Raw genomic sequence first — 12857 nt, 5'->3', positions numbered from 1 at the left:
CATCCGATCCAGGTAGTCCAGGTGATCCATCACGTCCAGGTGATCCTTCTCTTCCGGGCTCTCCGGCGGGTCCAACTTGACCATCAAATCCTGGTACTCCTGGAGCTCCATCTCTTCCTGGTTCACCAGGTCGTCCATCAAATCCTGGTGTTCCTGGAGCACCAGCATCTCCTGGTTGACCTGGAGTTCCTGGCTCTCCTCGGAATCCTGGGGTTCCTGGTTGTCCATCACTACCATCTCTACCTGGATTACCTGGTTGTCCATCTGATCCTGGAGTTCCTGGTTCTCCTCGTTGTCCTGGTGTTCCTGCCTGACCACGCTCTCCATCTCTTCCTGGAATGCCTGGCGCCCCATCTTGTCCAGCAAATCCAGGTGAACCGGGTGCTCCAGTTTGTCCATCAAATCCTGGTGTTCCTGGAGCGCCATCTCTTCCTGGCTCTCCTGCTGTTCCTGGTTGTCCATCGAATCCGGGTGAACCTGGTGTACCATCTCTTCCTTGAAGTCCCGGTTGTCCATCAGTACCTGGGGTTCCTGGTTCTCCACGGAGACCGGGTGAACCATCTCTACCATCTTGTCCTGGCGCACCTGGTTGACCATCAAATCCAGATCGACCTGCCTCACCTGGTGCACCTGGAACTCCATCAAATCCTGGAGCTCCTGGCACTCCTGGCTCACCTTGTTGCCCTCGCTCTCCTGGAACTCCCGACTGGCCAGGCTGTCCTCTCTCTCCATCTCTTCCAGCTGGTCCGGGTTGTCCATCGAATCCATCTCTACCTGGAACTCCAGGTTCTCCTGGTTGTCCATCAAATCCTGGTGAACCAGTTTGACCAGTTGGGCCAGGTTCTCCACGAGCACCGGGTTGTCCATCAGATCCTGGTTGACCGTCTCTTCCTGGTACTCCATCAGAACCAAATCCTTGTGGACCTGGTAAACCAGGACTGCCAGGTTCACCTGGAGGGCCAGCTCTGCCATCAAATCCGGGTTCTCCGGGTTCTCCTGGCTGGCCTCGTCCGGTAACACCAGTGGATCCTGTTGCACCTCGATCACCTTTGAATCCTCGGCCTGATGTACCGGTAGCTCCGATAGAACCAGGCTGACCATCATATCCTGGTCTACCAGCAGCTCCTCGGTCACCCTTTGGTCCAGGAGGACCTCTAGGACCGGCAGGACCAGCTGGGCAGTTACAGCCTGTAAAATAAGTTATTAGTAGAGCGAGTGACTAATCACTACAACTTTGAGTTCAGTTCATTTCTAAACTAAACAAAGCTTTCAATATTTACTTGCTCAGACATGCATTATATAGTGATGTTTGCTTAAACAGATTTAACAACTGCGTGTTTCTTTCTGTTTTTCATGTTGTAGTTAGCAAAACAGTCATTTACACGTAGAATTTAATTTACCATAGCCAGGGTTGCCAGCAGCTGTGTCATATGGCCTAGTCTGCCTTTTTCTTCTGCTGATTTCGACTTCAGTGTTCAACTGGTCTTGCAGGGACTTTATTTCATTGTGAAGTTCAGCTTCTAAGCTTGCGTCTTTGGCCTTAAGATCATTATTTTCTGACTGTAATACAAGTATTTTGCTTTCGAGATCCTACAAGGCAATGTAAAACAAACTAAAAAGTTTATAAAATCATCAAAACAGCGTAAGACTTTTAAAACAACTTATCGTCTTCTTTTAAAATTACCAGATAGTTTTTCCCATAACATGGCTTATGACTATTTATTTGGCCATGATAATTTATCTTAATGAGATCTTATTATTTATATGCGCGTAAAAAGACTAAAAAAATATTATATTTACTGATATGTATTTAATACAGTATATATATTGTATTAAAAAATTCTAAGTGGGTAGAAAGACTTACCTGTAGATTATCAATTCTGTTGAGTAGATGTACTCCAAAGATTGTTCCAGCTGTAGTTATTGTAATAAGTAGTCCGGTGATAACAAGGACGCCTACTCCAGATATTACAGGTGACCTGCGTGTTGATTCCTTCGTGGGATGAGAATGCCCAGCATACTCTAGATCCCCCTTCATCTTTATCTGAATATATGACACAATATTTATAGCTACACTGGTTAAAAAATATTCATGATGATTAAAGCATTTTGTGATTTTAATGAAATAATTTCCATGCTAATGAAATCTTAAAAATGCTTGTTTATGCATGATTTTTTACATCCACCTCAATCTCAGCTAAATCATTAAAACTTTTAGGATAACTAAACAGCCAATTCCCAGTAAAGCTTCAACTATAAAATTTAAATTCTCCAATTGTATAAACATATCGTAGCCAAGTGTTACTAAATTGGTTACAACCTATGTGTAAGACTTACCCTAGTGCCCGTTTATACACAGGCTTAGGAATGTAATGAAAAAAGCTGTCTCAACTGTGAGAACAAGTCTGAGGATTCTCAGCGAGATGTAGGCTTTATATCTGACTCGACTGTCGCTGTCATACCTCTCTCTGATTTGTCAGTCACTCGTGTATGTGGGTGTGCCGTCATTATGAGGTCAGATTTGCCGTCGAGGTGAAACATTTAATCCCCATGTTTGTCTGAATCCTAATATATCATCCTATTTCACCCGAGTGCGCTAGCTATCAATCCTAGATTTTATTAAGCTAAATAGATTGATGGCCTTTTAGGGCTAATCTCTCATAACTATGTAAATCCCTTGAACTTAAGTGACTGGCAGAAGAGATTCAATGCTTTCCTATGGTCAATAAAAATAGCGCTTTTGCATTGAGATGGTAAGGTATAGGAATTATCTTCTCTATGAGTAAAAGATCAACTGGAGCTGTTAATGGAGGTTTCAGATGCCATTTGCTTAACTATTTATTTTTAATTGTGCAATTAAACAATTGTTTGACATACAAAAATTTGAGAGCAGTCATGCCCTATTGGTCTCTACCGCCCGAATTTCAAACGATAGGTTGGAGTTCAATTCCCAAAAAGGCCATTGGTGGTGACAGGAATAACATTCAACCTATATTGCTCTCTGCAATTGGGCATGTCTCCAGTCATCAAAGTTCCTTGTCACTGGGCTCGGACATGTTTAGCCATGGAGCCATTGTTTGTGTGACAATGCTCTTACGAGCATAAACAGGTTCAGCTTGCAGTAATCAGAGGAGACAGCATACAAGATCGTCAAGGGATTGCTCACGCTAGACTGTCATGGCCGACTTTCAAAAAATTCTAAAACATTTTCAATAGGGAAACATTAAACTGTGTGTATGTTTGTTTTCAGTTTACTCTCCAAACCGCATGCAAGATAGTATTTACCGAAATATATGCTTATGTTGAGGCTCATTCATAATACTTTTTGTAGTCTATGCAAAAGTACTAAACCTCAACATCCTGCTATCACAATGCCACAAGCAGTAGAACTAATTATACAACATGCTTAAATTGAAATCAGTTATTCACTCATAAATTCTATTAAAGATAAACTCACACAATGTTTTTTAAGATTTTATCAGAAAATATCGGTATTAAATTTTCTATCGTTTGATATTGTTTTTTATTTGTGAAGTGATTTGGTTGCCAGTATGCTTCAAGATTAAAATCGATCAAACTTGATCGCGATTAAAATGCTAAAATCAATCGAAAGTGTGATTATGATGTCTATAATTATAAACCGAACAACAGAATAAAGGCGTGTAACACATAAATTGAATGCAGTAGCCGATATCAATTATCGCAGTGACAACATCTAGTGATGTCATTTAATACGTACTTTTCTTCTGAGCATTTTAATCGCGATCACTTTTCATCAATTTTAATGTAGAAACATCCTGGCAATCGGATCACCTCAAACATCAAAAGCAATCACAATTAATTGAAAAACACTGATACTTTCCAATAAAATCTACAAAAAAAATGGTGTAAGCTCATCTAATAAGCGAATACAGCACGAAGAAATATGCAAAAACAAATCAACAGTAAACGCCATCTATATGACAAAGCAAGTCATTCATCGTCTTTTAATTAGCTCATTATAACAGCAGCAGGTTCCATCTACATCTCCACAAGTCTCAGATGTAATCTTCTCACTACCTGAAACGCCGCAGTCGGTGTTTTATCATAATAATTTTTTGCGGGATACTAGGCAGGAGACAACATGGATGGCAACAACCTTTTTGGACATTTCCAACCTCTGAAGTGATGTTCTCAAAACAAAAACAAATCAATTGTAATATACAGGTAATTAGATTAGGCAAAAACAAATTCAAAGTTTCTACATTGCAAGGAGGTCACAGCTTTCAACTGTTCATAGAATTAGTGAAAACTATAATGCATTTATATTATTACAGTGAATTCAAAGTTGTATGCAAATATACTAACTGACCTTTCTTACAGGGTTAGTATTACTGGACAAAACATCTGGCTCTTTGTCATGCTTCACTATCATGGGGGTTGCTTTAAACAAACTTTTAGAATGACGAAACATGGACAAAGCTCAAAGTGATAAACACTATTCTTTATCAGAGCTGCGTTGTCAGAAGTGGTTGATAAAGATACAGCTACAGCAAAATAAGCCACCGAATGTATTGAAATATTCATAGTTTACATAAAAAACTAATTAGAATAGGACACAATAAAATGAATCGAGCCACTATGTTTGCATAACTTAACACGGTCAATGCTCAGCTTTCATTTCATCTAATGGTTACAATTAAGATGGTTTAACATGATACTAAATTAAAAATCTGACGAATCATTAGTTTGTAAAGATCGTAAAGTATTGTAAAATTTAAATTGACGACCACTAGTATGCTGTCAGTCGAGTGCGCCGTGAGGAATCGTCATGTGGAATAACTATGTGCACAATTATTCCTCACTAAAGCAAGGTGGTTGAGTGGTGCAGTTTTGGCATGCTTGGCTGCTGAGCCGAAGATAGGAGTTCGACTACCGTGCAGTGAAGTTTTTGCCTAACTCTTTTAGCGCGGCTTCGAATTGACGGACATAGTTCGTTCTATAGTTAAGATTACTAAAGTCTTTATTTATCTGGTCAATCGCTACTACTGGTCAGTAAATCTTTAGCCCAGCTTCTCTAATAAATAATTGTACCATGGTACCGTGTATATTTTGAATTACAACTATATTCTAGCATCTTTCATAGAAATTCAGTTAAAATACAAACATCACTATAAAACTTTTTAAATTAGGCAGCCAGACAAGAACCTGAGCAATTTTTTTTCAAACCTGCAGCTTGAGCATACTCCAACCTAGCTATATACATTCAAATGTCATTTACATACAACAGTCATAGCATACTCCAACCTAGCTATTTACATACAAAAGTCATTTTATAAAAGTTCAAAGGTAATCGCAATCTCTTTGCATAGGAACCTAGTCAGCAAACGTGTTCAAACATATTACGCTTTTTTAAAAACAAATTTAAATGCTTATATAAGCATATATTAGCCTATGCTTAAGGAGTTGTCTTCTACCCTTGCTTTTAGAACAGGCAGGCTAATAATACACACTTAACAGCACTGTTATGGTTCTCATTAAACGTTGAATATAATATTAGCCATGTCAGTCTGAAGCCAAATGAGGTGGATATTTGGTAAAAGCTCGCATTTTTTAGGATTCGAACTCGTGGTAATTGCTTTGGTAGACAAAACTTCAATGGCTGAGCTAATCGACTGCCTTCCCACATTTTGGAAAAATTGTACGAATAGTTATTACAACTGACAGTCTCTCAGAGGGCAGGAAACTATCAGAGTACTAGTATAATATAACGTGACAACTAAAAGATAACCTGTTAACATAGACTGGTATAAAGACTGGAAACTATCGGAGTACTAGTATAATATAACGTGACAACTAAAAGATAACCTGTTAACATAGACTGGTATAAAGTAATATTAACTATAATATGTATTAGAAAGGAAAGAAACAATGTGAGCAAACACGTATCATATGACAATGTGAGCAAACACGTTTCATATGCAACATACATATCAAATAGGGAAATAGAGAAATATATTAAGATTATTATAGCAATATTAATAATAAATATTTCAAAGTGTTAGTATAACGATGTCATTGTTAAATAGAACTCTAATGCATTACTTGTATGTTTTGAGAAGCAACTAATTGTTGGTATAAACTATAAGAGATACTGCGCACGGATGGGCTGTTCAATAACGCGTAGACTTACTACAGATATGCTGTTCATGCTTTACTAGTGAAGTGGACTGTACCTCAGGGCCCATGTCAGTTATAAGTTACAGATATTCTCTGAAAATCTAGTGTGGTAATCCTAATCACGGCATGTGTTTGACTAGTCCAATGCTGTTGAACCTTTATTGCTAATCATAACAAGTTATACAGTTTTGCTCTTTGTAATTGGGAAAAAGTTATAAGAAATGTAGAATGGTTAAAATAAACAGCTAAAATGAAAAGTTGAAATGTATTAAATTGTGAGGAAAGTTAGAACGAAAAGCTAAACACAGCCCTTATGTGAAACTGCTGGATCTACGCAGTAAGTATCCATATCGAGTCTTTCAAATGACCTCACTCAATACCAATATCTTACAGAAGTTCCACATACACTGTTGACCAACTAGTCTGCTTCCTTTGTGTTGTGAGTTTGCAATAGACTTTTTTGCTTTTTCTTCCTTAGTTATGGCCATTCTACTTACGCTGATTGCTGAGGTCTCACTTTTTATCCTCATTCAAAGACTTCCTTTTTATAATTGCAAGAGTGAGCCTACGCATATCCTTTGTCACGGATATGACTCTCTACTCATTATTCTCTACTCATTTTCTGAACTCCACCATGGTGATTCAGTCTGACTTCGTTCAAGTAATTTCGGACACAGAACACCTGCTAGATCATATATACTGACAGGTAGTATGGTTGGCATGTGTATGTATATTTTTGTAGAATTGTAGAAGTTGCATTAAAATGCATCTTCTACAATTCTACAAAAATAAAAAAAAATCTTTTTGTTGGCCTTACATAGTAATTTCATCACGGCCTGTATAATACTGCTGAACCATCAACTAACAAGCTTTCTCCCAGAACCACATAGTTGTTTGTATCAAACACCAGAAATAACATGAGATGCCATGTTAATACATGGCCCCAATCATTCTTTGTGAGCAAACAAAAAACAAAAGATCAGGAGGTTTACCAGAAAGTTTTGCAACAAGAATATCAGATGTTTTTCTTGGTAAGTGGATTAACTGAAACTCCAGATTACTAGTTTAGTAATTGCAATGGAAGTAGAGGCGAAGCAACTCATGCGTTAGTCTAGCCTACTAATAGCGAATTTTTGCAAAAGTTTAATGTACTAGATGCTCATGCTATTATTAAAACACACATTTATTTATTTATTATAAACTAGATGCCAGTAGCCGTGCTATTACTAAAATAGGCATATATCTTTTTAAAATTAACCTTTATGGGACCATTTACTTTTGAACAAGTAGCATTATTTATTATTTCGAATGAATGAATGTTTCATATGATGATGCAGTAAACTAAATATTGATCTGATCAACTCTTTTCTTATGATACTAAATGCTGATTTGCCTATTATTATTAGCAGTGCTTATACCATTACTAGCAGTGTCTATACAATTACTAGCACTATCTATACCATTACTCTTGCAGTGTCTATGCCATTACTAGCAGTGTCTATGCCATTACTAGCAGTGTCTATATCATTACTAGCAGAGTCTAGGCCATTACTAGCAGTGTCTATACAATTACTAGCACTATCTATGCCATTACTAGCAGTATCTATACCAGTACTCGCAGTGTCTATGCCATTACTAGCAGTGTCTATGTCATTACTAGCAGTGTCTATATCATTACTAGCAGTGTCTGTACCATTACTAGCAGTGTCTATACTATTACTAGCAGTATCTATACAAACATTGAGATTTATGTATATATAGATATGTATATAGGCTATGTATATATAAATGATAAATCTGCTCTTGTGTGACTTAATGAAATTGACTTATGGAGTGTGATACAATTAACACACAGGCTGTTTATAAGTGATTAATATACTGTCTCTACTTTAACCAGTCATCAGCATCGGGTACTAATACATTTACACAGGATTTAGAGGAAAGAAATATGACAAATGCTAATCAACCTATCTTTAAAGCATTTGTGACATCTGTAGCGATGTATCTGAAAATACACTTGAAGTTTTATTTCAACAACTACGAGCAAATACAAAATATATGTCAATAGAGGCATTTAACACAGCCGATGCCAATAACAATATATGTTAATAGAAGCATGTAACACAGCCGATGCCAATAACAATACATGTCAATAGAAGCGTGTAACACAGCCGATGTCAATAACAATATATGTCAACAGAGGCGTGTAACACAGCCGATGCCAATAACAATATATGTTAATAGAGGCATTTAACACAGCCGATGCCAATAACAATATATATCAATAGAGGCGTGTAACACAGCCGATGCCAATAACAATATATGTCAATAGAGGCATTTAACACAGCCGATGCCAATAACAATATAAGTCAATAGAAGCATGTAACACAGCCGATGCCAATAACAATATATGTCAATAGAGGCATGTAACACAGCCGATGCCAATAACAATATATGTCAATAGAGGCGTGTAACACAGCCGATGCCAATAACAATATATGTCAATAGAGGCATTTAACACAGTCGATGCCAATAACAATATATGTCAATAGAAGCATGTAACACAGCCGATGCCAATAACAATATATGTCAATAGAGGCGTGTAACACAGTCGATGCCAATAACAATATATGTCAATAGAAGCATGTAACACAGCCGATGCCAATAACAATATATGTCAATAGAGGCGTGTAACACAGCCGATGCCAATAACAATATATGTCAATAGAGGCATTTAACACAGCCGATGCCAATAACAATATAAGTCAATAGAAGCATGTAACACAGCCGATGCCAATAACAATATATGTCAATAGAGGCATGTAACACAGCCGATGCCAATAACAATATATGTCAATAGGCACGTGTAACACAGCCGATGCCAATAACAATATATGTCAATAGAGGCGTGTAACACAGCCGATGCCAATAACAATATATGTCAATAGAGGCATGTAACACAGCCGATGCCAATAACAATATATGTCAATAGAGGCGTGTAACACAGCCGATGCCAATAACAATATATGTCAATAGAAGCGTGTAACACAGCCGATGCCAATAACAATATATGTCAATAGACGCGTGTAACACAGTCGATGCCAATAACAATATATGTCAATAGAAGCATGTAACACAGCCGATGCCAATAACAATATATGTCAATAGAAGCATGTAACACAGCCGATGCCAATAACAATATATGTCAATAGAAGCATGTAACACAGCCGATGCCAATAACAATATATGTCAATAGAGGCGTGTAACACAGCCGATGCCAATAACAATATATGTCAATAGAAGCATGTAACACAGCCGATGCCAATAACAATATATGTCAATAGAAGCATGTAACACAGCCAATGCCAATAACAATATATGTCAATAGAAGCGTGTAACACAGCCGATGCCAATAACAATATATGTCAATAGAAGCATGTAACACAGCCGATGCCAATAACAATATATGTCAATAGACGCGTGTAACACAGTCGATGCCAATAACAATATATGTCAATAGAAGCATGTAACACAGCCGATGCCAATAACAATATATGTCAATAGAGGCATGTAACACAGCCGATGCCAATAACAATATATGTCAATAGAGGCATGTAACACAGCCGATGCCAATAACAATATAAGTCAATAGAGGCATGTAACACAGCCGATGCCAATAACAATATATGTCAATAGAGGCGTGTAACACAGCCGATGCCAATAACAATATATGTCAATAGAGGCGTGTAACACAGCCGATGCCAATAACAATATATGTCAATAGAAGCATGTAACACAGCCGATGCCAATAACAATATATGTCAATAGAAGCATGTAACACAGCCGATGCCAATAACAATATATGTCAATAGAGGCATGTAACACAGCCGATGCCAATAACAATATATGTTAATAGAAGCATGTAACACAGCCGATGCCAATAACAATATATGTCAATAGAAGCATGTAACACAGCCGATGCCAATAACAATATATGTCAATAGAAGCATGTAACACAGCCGATGCCAATAACAATATATGTCAATAGAGGCATGTAACACAGCCGATGCCAATAACAATATATGTCAATAGAGGCGTGTAACACAGCCGATGCCAATAACAATATATGTCAATAGAAGCATTTAACACAGCCGATGCCAATAACAATATAAGTCAATAGAGGCATGTAACACAGCCGATGCCAATAACAATATATGTTAATAGAAGCATGTAACACAGCCGATGCCAATAACAATATATGTCAATAGAGGCATGTAACACAGCCGATGCCAATAACAATATATGTCAATAGAGGCGTGTAACACAGCCGATGCCAATAACAATATATGTCAATAGAGGCGTGTAACACAGCCGATGCCAATAACAATATATGTCAATAGACGCGTGTAACACAGTCGATGCCAATAACAATATATGTCAATAGAGGCGTGTAACACAGCCGATGCCAATAACAATATAAGTCAATAGAGGCATTTAACACAGCCGATGCCAATAACAATATAAGTCAATAGAGGCATGTAACACAGCCGATGCCAATAACAATATATGTTAATAGAAGCATGTAACACAGCCGATGCCAATAACAATATATGTCAATAGAGGCATGTAACACAGCCGATGCCAATAACAATATATGTCAATAGAGGCGTGTAACACAGCCGATGCCAATAACAATATATGTCAATAGAGGCGTGTAACACAGCCGATGCCAATAACAATATATGTCAATAGACGCGTGTAACACAGTCGATGCCAATAACAATATATGTTAATAGAAGCATGTAACACAGCCGATGCCAATAACAATATATGTCAATAGAAGCATGTAACACAGCCGATGCCAATAACAATATATGTCAATAGAAGCATGTAACACAGCCGATGCCAATAACAATATATGTCAATAGGCACGTGTAACACAGCCAATGCCAATAACAATATATGTCAATAGAGGCGTGTAACACAGCCGATGCCAATAACAATATATGTCAATAGAGGCGTGTAACACAGTCGATGCCAATAACAATATATGTCAATAGAAGCATGTAACACAGCCGATGCCAATAACAATATATGTCAATAGAAGCATGTAACACAGCCGATGCCAATAACAATATATGTTAATAGAAGCATGTAACACAGCCGATGCCAATAACAATATATGTCAATAGAGGCATTTAACACAGCCGATGCCAATAACAATATATGTCAATAGAGGCATGTAACACAGCCGATGCCAATAACAATATATATCAATAGAAGCATGTAACACAGCCGATGCCAATAACAATATATGTCAATAGAAGCGTGTAACACAGCCGATGCCAATAACAATATATGTCAATAGAAGCATGTAACACAGCCAATGCCAATAACAATATATGTCAATAGAGGCGTGTAACACAGTCGATGCCAATAACAATATATGTTAATAGAAGCATGTAACACAGCCGATGTCAATAACAATATATGTCAATAGACGCGTGTAACACAGTCGATGCCAATAACAATATATGTCAATAGAAGCGTGTAACACAGTCGATGCCAATAACAATATATGTTAATAGAAGCATGTAACACAGCCGATGTCAATAACAATATATGTCAATAGAGGCATGTAACACAGCCGATGTCAATAACAATATATGTCAATAGAGGCATGTAACACAGCCGATGCCAATAACAATATATGTCAATAGAGGCATTTAACACAGCCGATGCCAATAACAATATATATCAATAGAGGCGTGTAACACAGCCGATGCCAATAACAATATATGTCAATAGACGCGTGTAACACAGTCGATGCCAATAACAATATATGTTAATAGAAGCATGTAACACAGCCGATGCCAATAACAATATATGTCAATAGAAGCATGTAACACAGCCGATGCCAATAACAATATATGTCAATAGAAGCATGTAACACAGTCGATGCCAATAACAATATATGTTAATAGAAGCATGTAACACAGCCGATGTCAATAACAATATATGTCAATAGACGCGTGTAACACAGTCGATGCCAATAACAATATATGTCAATAGAAGCGTGTAACACAGTCGATGCCAATAACAATATATGTTAATAGAAGCATGTAACACAGCCGATGCCAATAACAATATATGTCAATAGAGGCATTTAACACAGCCGATGTCAATAACAATATATGTCAATAGAAGCATGTAACACAGCCGATGCCAATAACAATATATGTCAATAGAGGCGTGTAACACAGCCGATGCCAATAACAATATATGTCAATAGGCACGTGTAACACAGCCGATGCCAATAACAATATATGTTAATAGAAGCGTGTAACACAGTCGATGCCAATAACAATATATGTCAACAGAGGCGTGTAACACAGCCGATGCCAATAACAATATATGTCAATAGAAGCATGTAACACAGCCGATGCCAATAACAATATATGTCAATAGAAGCGTGTAACACAGTCGATGCCAATAACAATATATGTCAATAGAAGCGTGTAACACAGCCGATGCCAATAACAATATATGTTAATAGAGGCATGTAACACAGCCAATGCCAATAACAATATATGTCAACAGAGGCGTGTAACACAGCCGATGCCAATAACAATATATGTCAATAGAAGCATGTAACACAGCCGATGCCAATAACAATATATGTCAATAGAAGCGTGTAA

General features: G+C 37.5%; 1 protein-coding gene across 1 annotated transcript in view; it reads right to left on the bottom strand.

The window, feature by feature from the left end:
* Positions 1-12857, bottom strand: part of LOC137391791 (uncharacterized) — a 42933-nt gene that overhangs the window by 10015 nt on the left and 20061 nt on the right. The window lies entirely within an intron of this gene.

This window comes from Watersipora subatra, chromosome 3 (genome assembly GCF_963576615.1).
Source record: "Watersipora subatra chromosome 3, tzWatSuba1.1, whole genome shotgun sequence".
NCBI classification, from domain to species: domain Eukaryota; kingdom Metazoa; phylum Bryozoa; class Gymnolaemata; order Cheilostomatida; family Watersiporidae; genus Watersipora; species Watersipora subatra.
Note: the sequence above shows the minus strand (reverse complement) of the source record. Positions and strands in the feature narration are given on the sequence as shown.